At 57.4% G+C, this 18,054-nt stretch overlaps 1 protein-coding gene across 4 annotated transcripts in view; it reads left to right on the top strand.

The window, feature by feature from the left end:
- The first annotated feature begins 3,674 nt into the window (after positions 1–3,674).
- MID2 (midline 2) overlaps positions 3,675–18,054 on the top strand; it is a 77,299-nt gene continuing 62,919 nt past the window's right edge. Inside the window, exon 1 of one of the 4 annotated variants that reach the window (XM_032702217.1) lies at positions 3,675–3,747. The gene's annotated coding sequence lies outside the window, so the exon portion shown is untranslated. Of the gene's footprint in view, positions 3,748–3,796; positions 3,816–5,634; positions 5,653–14,812; positions 14,831–18,054 lie in introns of those variants that run through there. The other 3 variants (XM_032702218.1, XM_032702220.1, XM_032702219.1) reach the window with 3 other exon arrangements.

Below are 18,054 nucleotides of genomic sequence, written 5' to 3'. Positions count from 1 at the left end.
GCATGAGATTGCTCACAAACAGGGTGGCAGAAAATCCTGTGACCCCCTTTGACAGAGCTGGGCTGGATCAAGAGGCATCCAGGGTTGGTTTGAGTGCAGAGAAGGGGTGCACTTCAGAGAACAGACCTTCCTCTCTGGAAATCAGCCCTCAGAGCCTGTGAGGCAGCTCATCTGGCTGCGGGGGTTTCAGCAGGGATGTGTTGGACCGTGGAGCCTTAACGAAGGGTGGGACAATGCCACTGATTCCTTGTGTGAGGATGAGGTGTCGGACAAGTGGTTGCTTATCCAGCAGGGAGAGTTCTGGGGCAGGTGAGGTCTTCGCCTCCCTCACCATGGGAGAGGGCTGGAGCTGGGATCAGGCTCTGAAATTCCAGGCCTCAACATGAGGTGGTGCACAGCATCTGCTTCCATCCCTGCTCTGCCCCTCCCTGTGCAGCAGCAGGGAGCAAGAGCAGAATGCCTTTGGAGAAGAACTGGGGATAAAGGAGGTGCTAATGAGAGCTGGAGGAATGAAGTCATCAAAATGTAGAAAGGAATCGAGGAGAGATTATTCTGGGGGAATTCATTCATCCATCCCTGCTCATCTCCACTCCTGCATTTTATAAGGAGTGGGAAGAGGGCTGAAGAACTTAAAAGGATTTTTTCCTCCTCTGTGTTTTCCACTGGAAGAACAAATTTTCGAGGGGGAATCCTGCTTTATAACCTCATGTTATTTATTCAGTTTGCATCCCAAGCACGCGGCACAACTCGAGTGTTTCCATTGCTGTCCGTGTGATGTGGATGTGAGCACAGACCAGCCTTGGGCAGGAAAACTGCAATTCCCAGAGTCCCAGCAACACGCTCACAGCCGTGTGATGCAGAAACCAAGATGGTCTTTATTCAAAGTGCACAGGTCCTGGAAGGGCTGCTGAGCACTCGCCACTCCAACATGCCTTTGTGGGCAGACACAGATGATCTCCCCACGCTGGAGTGCTCAACACATCAGCATGAGAAGCCCTACCCTCCCACTGTCCTGCTGCTCATTAAAGTGCCATCTGAACCCAATCCCCTCTGTGTTTTGAGCACATGCACAGACACGGCACCGCAGTAATTGTAAATATTTGCCCAAGGTCACCTCTGACACCTCCGGCGGTTAACGCAGGAGCCCAGCTAATCCTGGCACTCATCAGGCTGCGAGCAGGGCTGGCGTCTGTGGTGATCCATGAGGAAAATTGTTTGAGAGACTTAAATATTTTTCGTCTCTGAGCTATGGTCTGGTGCATCCCAGCCCACTGTAGACCTTGGCATTGGGTCTGTTCAACAGCTGGAGCCACAGCTGTGCACATCCACCATAGTCCCTCAGCTTGTGCTGAGCTTGTGCCAGCAGCAACCAGATCCCAGAGGGCAGAGGAGGCACCAGGGCCAATCTCTGCTGCATCATCCCAACAGCTGCTCCAGCCCCACGAGCTGGTTCCCAGAGGGCAGAGGAGACAGTGAGGCTGATCTCTGCTGCATCACCCCAGCAGCTGCTCCAGGACCCCGAGCGCCCCAGCCCTGCCCACCCTGTGCAGTGGGGCTGTCACTGGAGCTGGGAGCTGGTGGGACATGGTCATGCTATGGAGCTGGCCACTGCTGTGTGGTGCCACCACCTGGGCTGCTGTGGGAGGAAGGCTGAGGCTCTCTGAGCTCAGGCTGAGCTGCTGCTGGTATCTGCGCCCAGGCAGTAGGACTGTCACCCACAAATCCTTGGTAGTGGGGCTTTGCTGTGACCTCCAACCATCTGCTCGTTGTTAATGGTCTCATGATGTGCCATGTCTGTGGGCTGCACCTCTGTGCTGGTGCCCAGCCACCCACTCCAGCTGCGCTCAAAGCCTGAACCCACCTGGCTACCAGATGTGGCTCTGAATTTGGAAAAGTGGCTTCATTTTCCTGCCCATCCAAGGGACAGAGGATGGGGCTGTGTTGGGCTCTGGTCTGGCTGGTCACTCACCTCACATCCCTCTGCAGATGCAGAGACAAGGGCTGGTCCCAGGACAGCTCTGAGCTCTGTGATTTGGCCTCAGCTGCCTGGGCTGTGCTTTTGCTACCAGAAAGCAGAGATGGGGTTTAATGCAAGCGACGTGGTGCATATTAACTCCCCTACTGTCAGACCTTCCTGGGAACAAGCATTTGTGATCCCTCTGTGTAGTGAACCAGGTGAGAAAAAGGCTGGCCGTGGTGGTGGTGGCCTGAGCTGCTTGGCAGCCATGCATCTATCCTGTCCCACTGGAGAGCCACAGTGGGACAGCTGCCACGTGCTCGGTGTCTGCCTGGACAAACACAGTGCTTGTGTGTGTGTGTGTCTGTGCAGTGATGATGGTGTTAATGGCAGAGAGGAGGCGTCTGCGCCTCCTCCAGCACCTGCCAGCAGCTCACCCGGCCTCACCTTAAAACGCACCAGGAGCCTGGATGTATTTTCCCTCATGTTTATTTTAAAAAGATGGCTCATTTAGCACTCAGGGCAGCCTTCAAATATAAATAACCCGTGCAGCACGTCCCCATGTTACCAAGGAATAAATTACAGTTCTGGGTTCCCCCTCCCATGCTTCCCTTTGATGTTATTGCCGTGGATACACGTATATGTGCACTTCACACCTAACAATCCAACCTCACCCAGAGCCAGTTTGCTGTACAGAGAACACCAGGACGTCCCTCCGTGACGCCAAACCAAGTGGTGAAAACCCTCATTTGATGCATTATTCATTTTGAAAAAAATAAATGTGTTGAAAGACACACTGCCAAGGAACTGAGCCTCGTCATAAACATAGGGACACACGCTGCCCTCAATCCCATAGGAACACATATGCATCTACCCTCCCATGGGAACACACAGTGCCCTCCATCCCATAGAGGTATACGCTGCCCTCTATCCCATAGGGACACAGACTGCCCTCCATCCCATAGAGACATGTGCTGCCCATCATCCCATAAGGACACACAGTACTCTCCCTGGGGACACACATTGCCCTCCATCCCATAGGGACACACGCTGCCCTCTATCTCATGGGAACACACAGTGCCCTTGATCCCATAAGGACACACAGCGCCCTCAGTCCCATAGAGACACACAGTGCCCTCCATCCCATAGGGACACACACCGCCCTCAATCCCACAGGGGGACACAGCGCCCTCCATCCCATGGGGACACACACTGTCCTCCATCCCATGGGGACACACACTGTCCTCCACCCCATAGAGACATACAGTGCCCTCCATCCCATGGGGACACACACTGTCCTCCACCCCATAGAGACATACAGTGCCCTCCATCCCATGAGGACACACACTGTCCTCCATCCCATGGGGACACACCCTGTCCTCCACCCCATAGAGACGCACACAGTGCCCTCCATCCCATGGGGACACACCCTGTCCTCCACCCCATAGAGACGCACACAGTGCACACAGTGCCCTCCATCCCATGAGGACACGCACTGCCCACCATCCCGCGGGGACACACGCGCGGTGCCCTCCCACCGCACGGCATCACACGCCTGTGCCGCCGCAGCCCCGGGGCGGGCGGGCTCTAGGACCCTGCAGGACCCCGCTGCCGGCGGCGCCGCGGCCTCACCTGCGGCGGGGCGGGGCCGGGCGGGGCGGAGCGGGAGGGGCGGGGTCACCGGGAGCGCGCGGCCCCGCCCCGCCCCGCGCGCGCCGCCGCCGCCGCCGCCGTGTCCCCGCGCCTCCAAGATGCCCGGGCAGTGGCGGGGAGGCTCCCGCGGCCCGCCGGTAGGTACCGGCACCGGGGCGGGAGGGGGCACCGAGCCCGGGGGCAGGGAGGCTCCCGCGGCCCGCCGGTAGGTACCGGCACCGGGGCGGGAGGGGGCACAGAGCCGGGCGACGGGGCCCCGGCGCGGCCCTTCCCGCGGGTTTACAGCAAGTGCCGGGGTCGGGGGGTTCCCGCCCTTCCCGGGAGCCGGTGCCCGTGGCGGCTCCCCCCGCTCCCGCTCGGCTCTCCCGGTTGCGCCTGCCGGCCCGCCCCGGCACCTCCCGCCGCTCGGCGGGGAGACCCGGGGAGCCTGTCCCCGCTCGGCGGGGGCAGCAGGGCTGCCCGCGGCCTTCCCGGTCCCTCGGTTCGCCGGGAGCCGTCCCGCTGGGAAGCGGCGATGTGTTACCGGGCGGAGCGGGCACTAACTCGCCGGCCCCCGAATACCGGCTCCTGCCCGCGGGTTTAGGGGATCCTGCGCCCTCGCCGTTCCCCCTCACCCCGTTTTTCCCGGAGGAGCGTGTCGCATCATTCTCGCCTCCCAACCCGCACTTCGATCCCGGCGGTCTGCGGTGCCGGGCTCCCGCCGCTGCCGCAGAGCCGGTGCGGAGCCGGTGCTGCCCCGATCCTCGCCCCAGCGCGGCTGGAATCTGATAAACTCCGGGGCCATGGAAGTTAAATGGTGCCGGGCTCCCGGACTGGCGCTTCGCGAGCCGCGGCGGGGAGACACGGCACAAGTGCGGGTCTGATAGCGCAGCCTCCCGATGCACCGGGGGACATTCCCGGGGTACTGCCCGCGCTTTGGGGTGTCGCTGCTCGGCTGGCAGCGGAGCCTGTTTGCTGGCGCCGGGGATCTGTGGAGCTGCTGGAGAACGTGCCTGAGTGACACGCGAGAACGGAATTTCCTCGTCCTCGCGCATTATTTTTGTGTTTTGCCTCAAAAAAACATCCCGACCGCAGGTTTATTGCCCCGATGTGCACAGCTGGCGAGGGCTAGAGCACAGCTGGCAAGGGCTGGAGCGCGGCGAAGGGCCGCTCTGCCCAGCGGGCTGCGGAGTTTCTGGAGAGGGCAAACGGCTCTGATTGCTCCGTCATTCCCTCAAGTCCGGACACGCCGGCGTTAATGGCTCCTGCCCTTCCTGGCTCTCTCCCAGGCCTCCTCAGCCAGCCCGAAACCTCGGCTGAGCCTTTGTTGTCGGAAGGCGGCTTCAAGGAGACCGGCTCTGCCGGAGGAGCCGCCGCAGCCGGGCGGGAACTGGCACAGCGCTGCCCGCCGGAGCACGGGGCACTGCCGGCTCCCGGGTGGCAGGGGGACATCGCCGGGCAGCCGCTGGCAAAGCCGGGAGGTGCCACCGACCCGTCAGCCTGCCTTCGGGGGGGCGTTGAGCGCGGGCTCGAGCTGCTCCTTGACCCTCCCGATGTGGTCAGCAGTGCCCCTTCCGCCCGCACCCCCCGCTCCGGCAGCAGCAACCCTCGCTCCGTGTCGGAGCTCACTCCGGCTCCCGCGGGTGCCGTGGGCTCTGTGCTGAGGTTGTCACTGCTGCATTTTGCCGGCGAGGAGCAGACTCGAGGCTCCTCGCTTGGCTCGTGCCCCTGACCGAAGGGTAGCACCACCGGCCACGGCACGGAGGGCGAGGGGCTGGCCCCGGCAGTGGTGCTGGAAAGTGCGCCGAGGGGGTGTTCCTTGAGGATGCTCCTGGAAATAGACAGTGAGTGGGATAGGAGTACGAGGAGGAAGGAAGAATTCACGCCGGTGGCAGCAGCAGCTGCTTCAGTTCAGGCAGGTGGTTACAGAGCCCTGGGTGTGTCGGCTGCGATCGGAGCCGGGTCCTGCAGAGCCTTCCACGGCGGCAGGGAGGCCGTGCGTGTGCACAGCCCGCATCCATCCTGCTTTGGAAATGCTGCTTTGGAGAAGAAATGGAGCTGCAGTGGGTGATAAATCCCTGCCTTGCAGAGCGTGCTCCGGGCAAGCCGTGCTGGCCTCCGCGGCACAGGCACGGCTCTGGGGTGTGCCCGCAGTGTGTGTTGGTGTGTGTGCATGTCCGTGTTTGTGAGCGGGGGGGGGATCGGCCCTGGGACTGCACAAGATTGATAAATGACTTATTTTTAAAACTGGGGTTATATTGTCTCCTGCTCATCCCCTCTAGGGATGGAGAGATGTTTCCAAACCCTCACTGAGGTTTTCCCCTGGGCTCTCTGTGGGTTTCTGAGCTGTTGGTTGGGGCCGCTGTAGTGGGGAAGGGGGTTTGAGCCTGTTATTGCTTGGGTCAGACCCTGGCTTGGGGGAGTCAGCGCATCCCAGAGGCTGGTCATTGGTGAGACTGTGGCTCTCAGCTGTCCCATCAGAGATGCTGGAACCAGAACTCTCTCTGCAGGCTGCACAGCCGGTTCATTAAGCAAAGCTGATGAGCACTGTGATTATTTTGTACCTCTGGAGGGAGTTGCTGCTGCTGATAACAAACCCCCCCTTCCATAACAAACCCACCTTTGCCTGCTCAGAATCCCTCCAAGGCTGGTGCTCCCCTGCTTGGGGCGAGAGGAGGGTCTATGGCTGCTTCCCTGAGCTCCCTCCTGTGGAGTGAAAGCCTTGGGGAGGCTGGAGCCTCTGTGGCTGCTTTTCCTTGTTTTTGATGTTCTTCCCCTGGAAAACAAGTGTGTGTTGGAGCCTAATGAGTTCCTAGCTGTACTGTCATCTTGTGCAAACGAGCAGCTCTGTCGGCCCCTCCGATTAGTGGGGACGCCGATGATTGGCCTCAGGCTGCTTGCTTCCAGCGCCCTCGCTTGCTGCTGTGGAGCCTGGATCCCAAAAATGTCAGGGCAAGAAGGTCAGCAGTGGGAGAATGGGGTGTCTGTGTGGCGCTGAAAGGCGCCTTGTGCTGTGTGAGGGCGAGGGGCTCTGTCAGCGTGGGGAGAGCGTCTCACCCCTTGGATCCTGGGCGCCTGCCCATGTTCTTGCACAGTGCTGGAAACATTGGGTTGGATCTTTGTGCCAGCAGCCCTGGACCTGCCTTACCCACGAGTGTAGGGAGGGGGACAGTACTGAGCCCTGAGCGTGTGGCTTGGGAGGACATGGGGCAGAGCTAGGCATGCTGCAGCCCTGGCTTTTGGGGTGCCAGGGGTAGGGCCCTGCGTGGCAGCTTTGGCATCTGGTCCCAGCCCCTGGCCCCCGGAGCGTGGCCGGCAGCAGAATGGCCCCTTTTGTGCCTCTGGACATGCTGCCCTTTCTCAGGAAACAGCCAATTGTGCTCTCTGGCAGTGCTGGGCTCCGTCACCGCCTCCACTCTGGCCCTGCCCTGTGGCCAGGCCCTGTGGCCAGGCAGTGGCCAGGATGGGGACAACTTTGCCCTAGCTTAGCTGGGGCTCCCGGCTCACTGCTGGGGGGAAAGCAGCCCCCAGCAAGGCCCACCAGGAGCAGGGAGAGGAGCAGGTTGCTGGCCCTCAGGACCACTGCAGTGTGAGGATGGAGCTTGGTGACAAAAAGCTGGTGCAGCCAGGGCTGGTGGGAGGTCAGACTGAACCACTTTTCATCTCTTCTCTGTGCAGTCTCAGCCCTGGTGCTGGTTGGCCTCTGTGCAGCTCACTGGTCCCCATGTCACCATGGGCTTGGTTTCCTCCCTGAGCAAACAAACCTGATGTTCCCTGGGTGCAGGAGGCATCCCTCTGTCACTCTGTCTCCTGCTCCCCTCTTGCCTTTGGAGTCCTTGCTCAAGCTGTCATCCCTCTCACCGAATCATAGAATGTGCTGAGTTGGAAGGGACTCATCAGGATCATCAAGTCCAACCCTGCACAGGACACCCCGAAAATCCCACCCTGTGCCTGAGAGCATTGTCCAAACATTTCTTGAACTCAGACAGGCTTGGTGCTGTGACCACTTCCCTGGGGAGCCTGTTCCAGTGCTCTGCCACCCTCCAGGTGAAAAACCTTTTCCTGAGGTAAACCTCTTGTCCCTGTCTGTTAAATTGAAGTAGAAACGGCTTGTGGAGGGTGATTCCCAATGGAAACTGTTTATTATTGAAGCTGTTCTGGCTGGGAGGTCCCGGTGAGGAGCTGCTGTAGGAGCCCTATGTGGCTACCAGGTCTTCCTGACTGGGTGGTGGCAGCTGGTTCGCTTCCTTTTGGGCATTTCCCTTGGGATTTCCGCCCTTGGACAGGAAGAGGGTGTGGATGGGGTCTGGTTGGAATGTGCCAGAGCAGCCTGTGAATGGATGGGGACACTGCTGTCACCATGTGGGTTAAAGTGCTGCTGAGTTTTTTTACACTCACTGGAGAGACTGAAGGGAAATGGAGGGGGGGGGAGTTGTGTGGGCTTTTTGTTTGTCTTTTTGGGGAGCTGGAGTTTTTGATTTTTCTGGGATTTTTTTTATGGGCATTGCAGTTGGATGCTGTAAGCTCTCAGGTCTCAAAACTGTGTATTTTGTAGATCTCAGTGTCTGGACTGTCATCTTGAGGGGGAAGAGGAAAACGCAGAGGCTTGTAAAAAGCCAGCGTGAGAAATAAATGGGAACTTGCTGCATCAATGAGACTCTGAGGGCAGATCCCAGGGATGTGTGTTGCAGCCATGCAGGAGCACATGTACCAGGACTGTGTGCCAGCTGTGTTGGGGGTCCCACAGCTTTGCCCGCTTTCTGTGGGATCCTGAAATGAAATGGGCTCCATGCCTCTGCAGAACGTCATTACTCTTGTTTATAACTGAAATTTGTGTCTAAGAGGGAAATGAATTGCTCAGTCTGTTTGTTTATTCCTCGTTTTGCAGACACAGGAACTAGACTACGTTGGGGTAATGGCCTAGAAATTAAATTTCACTTTGATGCACAAACCCAATTTTGAGTTGGTTGACCGAAGAGGAAAAAATTACCTTCAGGCAGGAGGCAGAGGCCTGGCTGGAGCAGGGTTCAGGCCCAGTGCAGTCAGTGTGAGCTGGGGAAGTTCTGTGGGGGTACAGGGGAGGTGGGGACGTGTCAACCCTCTGAGGTGCAGCCTGCAGCATCCTCTGACAGCACAGCAGGGATATTGAGGAATAAATTAGCTTTTTGCAGTTTCAAAGAGACACAGAGAGGCTTAAATGCATTTCATGGATGATCCTCAAAGAACCCCACAAATCTGGCTGTGTTACAGGGCTGAATGCAGTGAGGCAGGGAAAGGCCATCTAAAGGGTGCTCAGGAACCTGGAGCACGGGTGGGCTGGAGTGGCAGCACCAGTGTTTGAGCTCCAGGCATGGGGCTCTGGGCAGCTGCTCTGGTTTGCTGCCCGCTGGGCTTCCTGGGAGGGAGGAATTCGGGGCTTTGAGCCAAGCTGACCTGGCTCAACACATCGTTAAGGAGCAGGCTGGGGTTTTGGCTGGATACTGTGCTGGCTCAAACTGCCCCCCATGCTGTCGTTGTGATGCTGAGCCCCAGTGTGACACCATGACAGTGGCACTGGTGGCTGTGGTGCTCGTGCTGCATGGGGTACTGTGCCCCTGTCCCAGGATTTGTTTTGCCCACTAGGGTGTCCAAGGCTCCAGGGTGTGTGGGAGCTGCTCTCTGGCCTTTGATCAGCAGTTTCTCTCCAGCGCTGGCTGTTAGCAGGTGGTTTGGGAGAGGGGGAAGGAGGCACGTGAGGGTGGCAGGGGTCTGCAGGTTCCCATGCAAGGGGGAAAGAACAGGTACAGGGGGGGAAAGGACAGGCACAGGAGCTTCACATTCCTCCTGTAAGTGCTCCAGAGCCCTGGTGCTGGGCCTGTTTCCCATGCAAGGGAACAGACGTGGATCCAGGCTTTGGAAGTCCTACAGAAGATGATTTATCCTGATGGAACCTGACCTTGAGCCAGTGCTCAAGGGCAGCCAGGGCTGCTGGTGGTCACAGCCCTGTTATTGTGGCTTTGGATGAGGTGTCTGCACCTCCTGTTCTTAATTCCTTGCATCTTGCTGAAATCTCATGGGAGAAAATGTGGTGGTTTTAACTCTGAGACTGATGACACGCTGCCCAGAGAGGCTGTGGAGTCTCCATCTGTGGAGGTATTCAGAACCCAGTGGGTCACAGTCCTGGGCAGCTGACTCCAGGTGACCCCAGGTGAGTCAGTCTCCATTCCCAGAGCTCCCTGCAGACCTCGGCATTTCTGTGGCTTACTGGATTCTCACCTGGGAGCGTGGTGGGCCAGCGCAGTGCCCATGCTCCCCAGGTGCAGCAGGAATCCCAGAGCTCTGGATTGCTGCAGAAATACATTGGCTCAGGCCACATAATGGCATTTTGTTTATCTTAAGCAGCCGATGCTTGAAGCCGGCGCTGGGGCGCCGTGGGAGCTGCTCTGAATGCACGTCCCGGGAGCATCCTGTGTGCACGTCAGCGTCTCCCCAGCCCCGGCTGGAACACGCAGGCTCCTGCTCCGTGTTGCCAGGGATTCTCCCCCCTCTCTGTGCTGTAGCACTGCCGGCAGTTCCTGGAGCCGAACGGTGTGTGCAGGGGCTGGAGCACCGAGCGAGGATCCCAACCGGCTCAGAAACTCCACTGGGGCCCGGCCTTGTGCTCTCCACTGGTGCCTCTCTGCCTGCTTTGCTGTTTTCCCCTCCCAGAAATGTGTTCTCAGGGTTTTTTTTGCTTGGATGTTTTCCCTGGCTGCAGTGGCTCCAGCTCTGCTCCCTTGTGCTGGAAGTATTTGTGTGCCTGTAGGAAGGAGAACGGGACAGGGTTTGTCTGGCAGGAGGGTGGTGAGTGCTGAGCTGTACAACTCTGTGAGGAGCAATCCTGCCAGAATCCTCTTCCTTGTTTTGTTCCTTCTCCTTCGTGACCAGTGGTGGGAGATGGCCCTGAGGCCGGTGGGCACCCAGAGGACGTGACTGAAGTTCTCTGGGATCCCTGCTTCTCTGTGCTTTGCCTCTCAGGTTTCCTTTCCTCCTGGGAATTCTCGTGTTTCTCCATAATGAGGGCTGGCCTCTCCAAGCAACAGGCTCCTTGTTTTTATCCTCTGTGATTTTTCTTGGCCCCTGAATCCAGACCTGATCCTTCTTGGTCTCCTGTTCTCCCAGCATTTGGGCTGCCTTGTGCCATCTGTGAGAACTGGTGGATAGTGCAAAACTGAATTTCTGGGAATGACATCAGGCTGGTCCATGGCTCTGCTATGCTGCAAAAGGATGAACCCAACTTCTGGGGGTTGTGTGGGTGCTTGTGCTGTCATCTCTGTGTCCCCTATCTCCATGCGTGACACATTTGTGGTTTTCTGGCATTAAATCTTCAGCCTTTTCCCATCCCTTTTATCTGAGTCCTTTAGCAGCTCCAACTCATGAATAGTCATCACTGTGTTATGGCCCTGTGTGTTGGGAAGTGACTGGGATGCTCTGCTGAGTCACCCATCAGTTGCAGGGTGATGTGTGTCACTGAGGGAGGTGCCACAGGTCTGAGGACTCCTCACAGCCCCTTGGTCATGGACAGGATCCATCTCTGATGCTGGCCTGGTGTCCTTGCTGCATGTGGGGGTGGCAGGGGGCAGGAGAGGGGGCTTGGAAAACTGCTCAGGGCTTCAGCCTTTAGATGAGGGAGACCATCAGCATGGCAGGCTGATTTATATATTACATGTAATATTATTTTTTAAACTCTTTTGCTCCTGCCAATACTTTCCCAAGTCTCTGGCCAGCATCGTGGTCAGTCCCAGAGTGACCCTGCAGAGTGCTGTGCTCCCTCCAGCATCCCAGGAATTTGTGTCCATTTGTCATTCCTCAGCAGCTGTGAGCTTTGCTGGCTGCCTGTGGAGCCACAGCAGCTTCCCATGGGGAATCAGGAGTGTCAGATGCTCTCGGGGGCGAAGGCACCTCTGTGTGACAAACCCCAGCCCCTGCGAGGCTCTGGCGTTGTCTGTAATTGTGACAAATGCAAAATTGGGAGTGTTTTGGGTTCCTTTCAGATCATTAAAGAACTCGTTGGAGTACGAGAGCAGGTATTGTCTGTGTCATGCCTCTTGTCACCAGAAGCCTCTGCCTCCCTCTGGCAGCCCATGGGGAGGGAGCAGGGACGACAGGAGGAAATTACCTTTGTAGTTACCTGCTTCATCTCCTGAATTGCATCTGAGCAGAGCTGAGAGGGATGGCAGGCAGATCTGCAGCCCCTGCGTGCCCCCAACATTATCTCGGCTGCCCCTTGGAGAAGGGAGCAGGACTTTGGAGTGATGCAGCTTGGTGGAGCCATGCTGGCCAGGGAACAGGGGTGATGGAGGCAACTGCTGTGGTCTGAATCCTCCAGGAACTGGTATGGGGGTGCTGAAGTGGTTTGGCACGCTCTGGGATGCAGCCTGTGCTGGGTTCAGGGTTTTCTTCCCTGGTCCTTCTCTGCAGGCTGATCCAGGGGGTGACAGGGTGAGCTGAGTGTTTCTCCCCACTGTGTGTGCTCCAGACCTGCCTTGAGCTCGGTGCTTAATCCCCAGCCTGGCATGAGCTGTGGAAAGCTGTGTCAAGAAGCGGCACGGCCGTGCTGGTGTCCTTGGCTCAGGCAACATCTCCTGGGTAGTTAGGGAGTGAGCCTAGGGCTGATCCCAGAGGATGGGGAGTGTGGCATTGCTGTTGGATGTGCCTCAAAGTGTCAGGGACACTGCTGTGGGTGTCTGTGACATTCTGAGCAGGGGGTGGGACGTGGGGACAGGCAGTGGCTCTGAGCCAGGGGAATTGGTGCTTTTTTGTTTATAAATGTATTTTATTTAGAGATAAAGGGCAAAAGTGCTCCTGTGCTGCAGTGGTGAGGGCAGAGAGCCCTCTCCAAAGCGATGCTAATGGTTGTGAGTCACTTCAGAGCCAGGGAGCTTTTTGTCTTGAAAGGCTTTAAATGACCTGTGTAATGTGCTGGAAAAATGTCCGGGGAGCACGAGGTTCGTCTGTCATTCGGAAGCACCAGGAGGAGGACTGGGAAATCTGGCTGGCTTACGGAGCACTCCCAAGGGGCCAGGGTAGGAAAAAGGATTAAAAATTGCTGTGATTTGAAAACAAGCCCTGGTCGGGCCCTCTCTGGAATGAAGAGGAAGTAAATGTAGGAGCAGCGGATCCCTGGCATCCTCTGGCCGGCTGTCAAGGGTGGTGTGGGGGTCCCTTCGCTGCAGTGACGTGGGAGCTCTCCTTGCAGTTTGCTCGTGGTTGCTCTGAAATGCTGTTGGCATTGTTGGCTGTGCCATGCTGGATGCAAAGCATGGCTGGGGCACTGTGCAAGCTCTGTCCCCAAACCTGCTTTGGGACCCTCGGTGTGTGGGTGCCCACAGCCCTCAGCTTGAGACAGGAGCTTCTGGCTCTGGGAAAAACGTGACTCCAAAATGTGTCCTTGTATGCCAGCCTCTTGCCAGGGTAAGCCTGGAGTGGTGAAGCCCCAGGCTGATCCCTCAGCTGCAGCAGCTTCCCTCATTTTATATCATTAGTCTCTTTTATCTGGCCAGGGAGCCCAGTTACACCAGTCTGGGAGTCAAGCTGCACCAGTCAGGGCACCTCTTTCTGAGCATGGCGAGGGGGTGGGTGTGAAAGTCCAAAATATCTGCTACCTGCATTGTTTCTGCACTGGGGATTAGCACTAATTATCCCCCCATTGTCTCCATTTCCTGCAGGAAGCCTTGTTTATCCTTTCCACCTCCCAGGAATGCAGCCCAAGGAGCTGTGCAGATATATTTAACCTTGCACAGAGCAGCACAATGGCCTTTGGATTTCCCGGCTCTGTGGTATCTGTTGGAAGCGGAGCCGCTCTGTCGTTTCGGGGTGGGGAGGTTGGAGGGGTCGCTGGGTCGGGGCAGCAGTAAGGCTCTGGGCTGACTGTCACAGCCTTGTTGCTGCCATCCGCGGCAGAGGCCGAGATCTGCCAGGAGGTTGGAATTGCCTCTTTTCCTGCTGCAGCGCTGAGCAGCAAAAGGGGACGGAAACGGTGTCGCTGGCAGCGTGTGTTGTGGGCTGCAGGGCTGGGGCACACACGCTCCTCCGAGCTCTGTCAGGACACACGGCAGCCCCGAGCCAGTCGGGACGTGACAGAGCCCTGGGTTCAGGCAGCTGCTCCCAGCCCTTCTGGAGCCGTTCTTGCTCCCATGGCCCTGTTCAGTGTTTTTCCTTCCCTGCACAGGTCAGGAGGTGCAAAGGGGCAAAGCACGGTGGTGGCACAGGCTGCCCCTCTCAGGCTTTGTGTCTTTGCCGGGATGGGACCGTGCCATGCAGGGGGAACCCCTCTGCTTTGGTTGAGGATCTGTTATTATTCTGTCCCTCAGAAAACATCCCTCACAGTAGATCTTCGACTTTTGCACAGCACGAGGGTGCCTGGGGAGCACTGGCGAGGGGCTGGCTCCTTGCTGGGATGCACTAGCCCTTCACTGTGTCATGCTTGCATGGCAGCAGCACCAATACCTTCCCAGATGTGTGTCTGTGTCTTCTGGCTCTTTCCCATGGTGGGCTTTGCCGTGAGCCCAGCCTTGCTTTCACTATGGTCATGTCTGCACTTCTTTGAACCCTGCTCCCCCATGGATGAGTAGCACCAGCGTCCCATGTTGGGACTTGGTGTCCTGCAGAAAGTGCAGGAGTGGAGAGCCACCCCAGTGGCTTGTGGGGTGCAGACCCCAAAGGATTCCGGTGCCTAATACAGCGCTGGGGCTGTGAATGCTGGAGCAGGCTGCTACTGCTCCAGCCTCTGGAGAGACAGAGGGGTTTGCCCTTGGAATATGCTCCTCCTTAACAAAACGATCCTCAGTGCGGGACTGGGGGTTCTCAGTGCGGGGCTGGATGATCTCTGCAGCATCCATCTGGGGGATAACAGCCTTGCCTTGTTCTGGAGCCCAAAGGTTATTGTTCCAGAGCACCAGCTGCTGCTGCAGCCATGCCCTCCCTCATTCTTGCCAGGCCAGGAGCTGCTGGCTGTGGTGGGGACAAGGCCAGGCTGGAGCTGCATTGCAGGCAGTGGCTGAGGAAGAGGGGAAGGACGTGGAGCCGCAGGGTGCGCCCGGAGAAAGGCTCGGATCAAAAGGCTGCTGCCATGTGTGGTCTGGCAGGAGCCAGCTGGGAGCAGGGCTGTTTTTGGGAGCTGCTGGTGCTGACACGAGTGCTGGGTCTGCTCTCTTGCTGTACAGCATCGGCTGGAGAGGCCAGGACAACAGGGTGGCAGGAGAGCACAGAGCTGCAGGAGAGGTAAGGGAGGGGAGGGAGGGGGGGGATGGCGAGAACTGGAGCAGTGGAGTGCTGTGGCAGGAAGGGGAGTATTTGCAGGGGGGTGGCAGGAGGATGGCAGGGCTGCCAGGGCCACGGGAGCACTGGACCTGCCAGTTTGGTGGTGTGCCCAGTCCCCAGCTGCTTTTCTCAAGGGCCAGGCTGGAAGGGGCTCACTCACATCTGTGATGGTCTTGGGAAGGTGGGGCTGCTCCCCCTGCCATTGCAGCAGCCCTCAAAGCCACGTGCCTGCATGTCCCTGGCTCAGGCACTGCTGTGACCCCCCCAACCCTTGGCATCGCTGTGACCCCCCGGCTTCAGCTGGGGTTTCAGCCCCTGAGCTGTGGTGGCAGCTGCTGGTGGAGAGGCAAGGGCTGTGTGTTTTGGCATTGCAGGAGGAATGGGATGGATGGATGGACACATGCAGTGCATGGGGAGGAGAGCTCTGAGGGGCTGTGACCTGCCAGAGGCTGAGCCTGGCTGCTGCAGCACCAGTTTTCATGGATTATGGAGTGCAGGGGACCCGGGGAGCTGTGGTGTTCCCCAGGAACTGGAAGCAACTGCACTGTGCTCCAGGGGCCTGCTGAGTCAGAGGGGCTGGAGAGATGCCCTGTCCCTTTTGTGTCCTTTTGACTCCCAGGCCACCAAGGGAGGTTGCTGGGGAAGGTTTCCACACTGTGTCAGTGGGAGTTGCCCCATAATGTCCCCGAGGGCGACATGCAGCATTGCTGCCTGTCTCCAGACCACTGCCGTTTCTGAGGATTCTGCATGGTGTGATTCCTGCCGAGTGGCTGTGGGAGCTGGGGAGCAAACTGCAGGGAATCCCTCCCTGATCCACCTTGCAGCTCATGGGCTCCAAATCCCTGGGGAGCCTTTAGTGGACACGTGCTGTGCTGAGGTGCTGTGAGAGCATTCCAGGAGCTGGCACCTCACTTGTAGGAAAGAGGTAAAGTCTTCCATTACATGTACTAGGATGTCACTGGAGGTCAAACAGAGGAGCTTCGTTTGGTGCTTGCCTCTCTGACATCGCGGAGGTGGATGAGGTGGAGACCTCGTGGGCTTTGGCCAGAGCATCCTTGTCCCGTGCAGGTAACCCAAGACAAGCTCTTGGAGCTCCTGCTGCTCCCTGGTCAAGATCTCCATGAAATCCTGATAACATGCTGGAAGGCTGGCACCAGCACGGGAGAACAGGGAGCATGGCTTGTGTCCTTGTGCAGTCACCACCCACTCAAACAACAACTCGTTTGTGCCTCATCCTGTGCTAGAGTCCCATTGGGATTGATGAGTGCAATGTCAGCAGCTGATATTTAACACTGGGCCAAAAAACCACTCCGGTTACCCAGAGCCTCCCCACATCCCAGCCCACGGGAACAGGGCTCTTCATTCCGTGTCGGAAGCAGATGCAGGGGGGAAGGTTTGCCAGAAGCAGTGGATGATGGATTTCTGCCAGCTGTGAGTAGGTTATCAGCTGTTTGAACCAATGGGAAGTGTTGGGCCGCAGTGCTGGCAGAAGGGGATGGACAGTAGCACAGGCTGGGCGGGGGCAGAGTATTTGGGGTGCTGGGGAGAACATGCTGGGGTGAGGGCTGCTGGTGTGTGTGTAAACCACCAAAATCCCTGGGGGGATGGGTGGTGGGGGCTCTGGAGCTGCTCCACGAACAGGGAGATGTTATCGGGAAGGAGAGGGAGAGAAGCAGGGGTGGGAAATGCAGCACCCCAAACCAGAGAGGCTGGAGGGGCACCCCGAGATGGATGGGAGCAGGGATGTAGGGAGCTGCTGCCACAGGAAGGAGAGTGCTGACTGGGGGCTTGTGCTGGACTGGAGCATCCCAGCTTAGGTCCATGCAGGCACGTGGGTAACTGAGGCTTATGTGGAGTTCACACATTGGGAGTAATTCTTCTGGGGGATGAGGGGGAGGAAAACCCCATCCAAAACTAGTCGTGCAAGCAGCGAGGGCAGAGGTGATCAGGGCATCCAGTAGTATGCTGGGGGCCCTTCCCAACCCTGGAGCATGACAGGAGACATTCAGGAGAAAGGGGATGTTGTGATGGAACAAAATGGTCTCATCCCATCAATGAAGGCAGCGATGAAGGTGAAATTCTCAGAGGGAATAAGGTGCTGTGCAAATGGAGGAATTAAAGAGCACAAATGGCCAGTGCCTGGTGGACTCTGGTGGCTCTTCATGAGGGGTTTAAGGATGAAGCAGCCAAACTGCCAGCAAATCTCTCATTAAAGGGAACTGCTGCATGGGAATGCAGCCTCTCGGCTCTGTCCTTCATTTAAGAGGTGCAGGGAGAGCAGTGGGAATTATGGAGCAGCTTTGCTTTAGCAACAAGCAAATTGGCTGAGAAAATAATTAAAGCTGGTGTGGAAATGCTGCTCCAGTATGATGGATTAGGGACAGCAACACTGGCTTTTATAAGGGAAATCCAGTTTAATGGGGATGGGGGTTCTTCTTTTTCTGGTATGGCAATAAGATAATTGAGGACAGCAGCTGGGAGATGGATCATTGGGATTTTCAGAAAGCCTCAGACAAATTCGTGAAGTTATTAAGGAAAGTGTGAAGGCAGAAGTGATGGGAGGAAAGGCCAAGTTCTGTTCAGTGTGTTCAGGTGCGTTGGGAGGGAGGAGCAGGGGCCAAGGGATGCTCTGTGCTGGTTGCGGCTCTGAGCTTAAAATTTGGTGTTAAATATGCACAGCTGTTGCAAATCAAGCACAGAAGAATTAGGTAAGACTCGATCTGAATTGGCTGGAGGAGCCTGACAGCCTCCCCTCTCCCTGGGGTGCCTTTGCTAGGTCGGAAGCTGTTGCTAATTACACGGTTGGGGAGCTGTGTTCCCTTGCAGGACCCTGTTCCTCCTGAGACAGGCCCATCCCGAGGGGAGATTCAGGGCAGTTGGTTGGGAAGGCTGATGCTGGCAGGGACAGGGGAGCTGAGGGGGGGCCTCAAATGAGGGAGTGGATCCCTGCTGCTGTGAGAGCTGTGCTGGGCAGCCTGGGCTCTTTGGGAACGGGATGTGGCTGCTGGACGGGGTGTTCTATCCTCCCTTCAACAGTGATCCAATTTTGAGCTAATTTTCCCGAGGACAACAAAAAGCACAGAGACAACTGCTGCCCAGATTTTGTATCCTGCTGTTGCTGAGCCAATTAAGGAAAGGGTTGCCATATTTTATTATTTTTTTCCTTAATGCACGGGTGGAGCAGC

The sequence above is a fragment of the Chiroxiphia lanceolata genome, chromosome 14, assembly GCF_009829145.1.
Source record: "Chiroxiphia lanceolata isolate bChiLan1 chromosome 14, bChiLan1.pri, whole genome shotgun sequence".
NCBI classification, from domain to species: Eukaryota; Metazoa; Chordata; class Aves; order Passeriformes; family Pipridae; genus Chiroxiphia; species Chiroxiphia lanceolata.
Note: the sequence above shows the minus strand (reverse complement) of the source record. Positions and strands in the feature narration are given on the sequence as shown.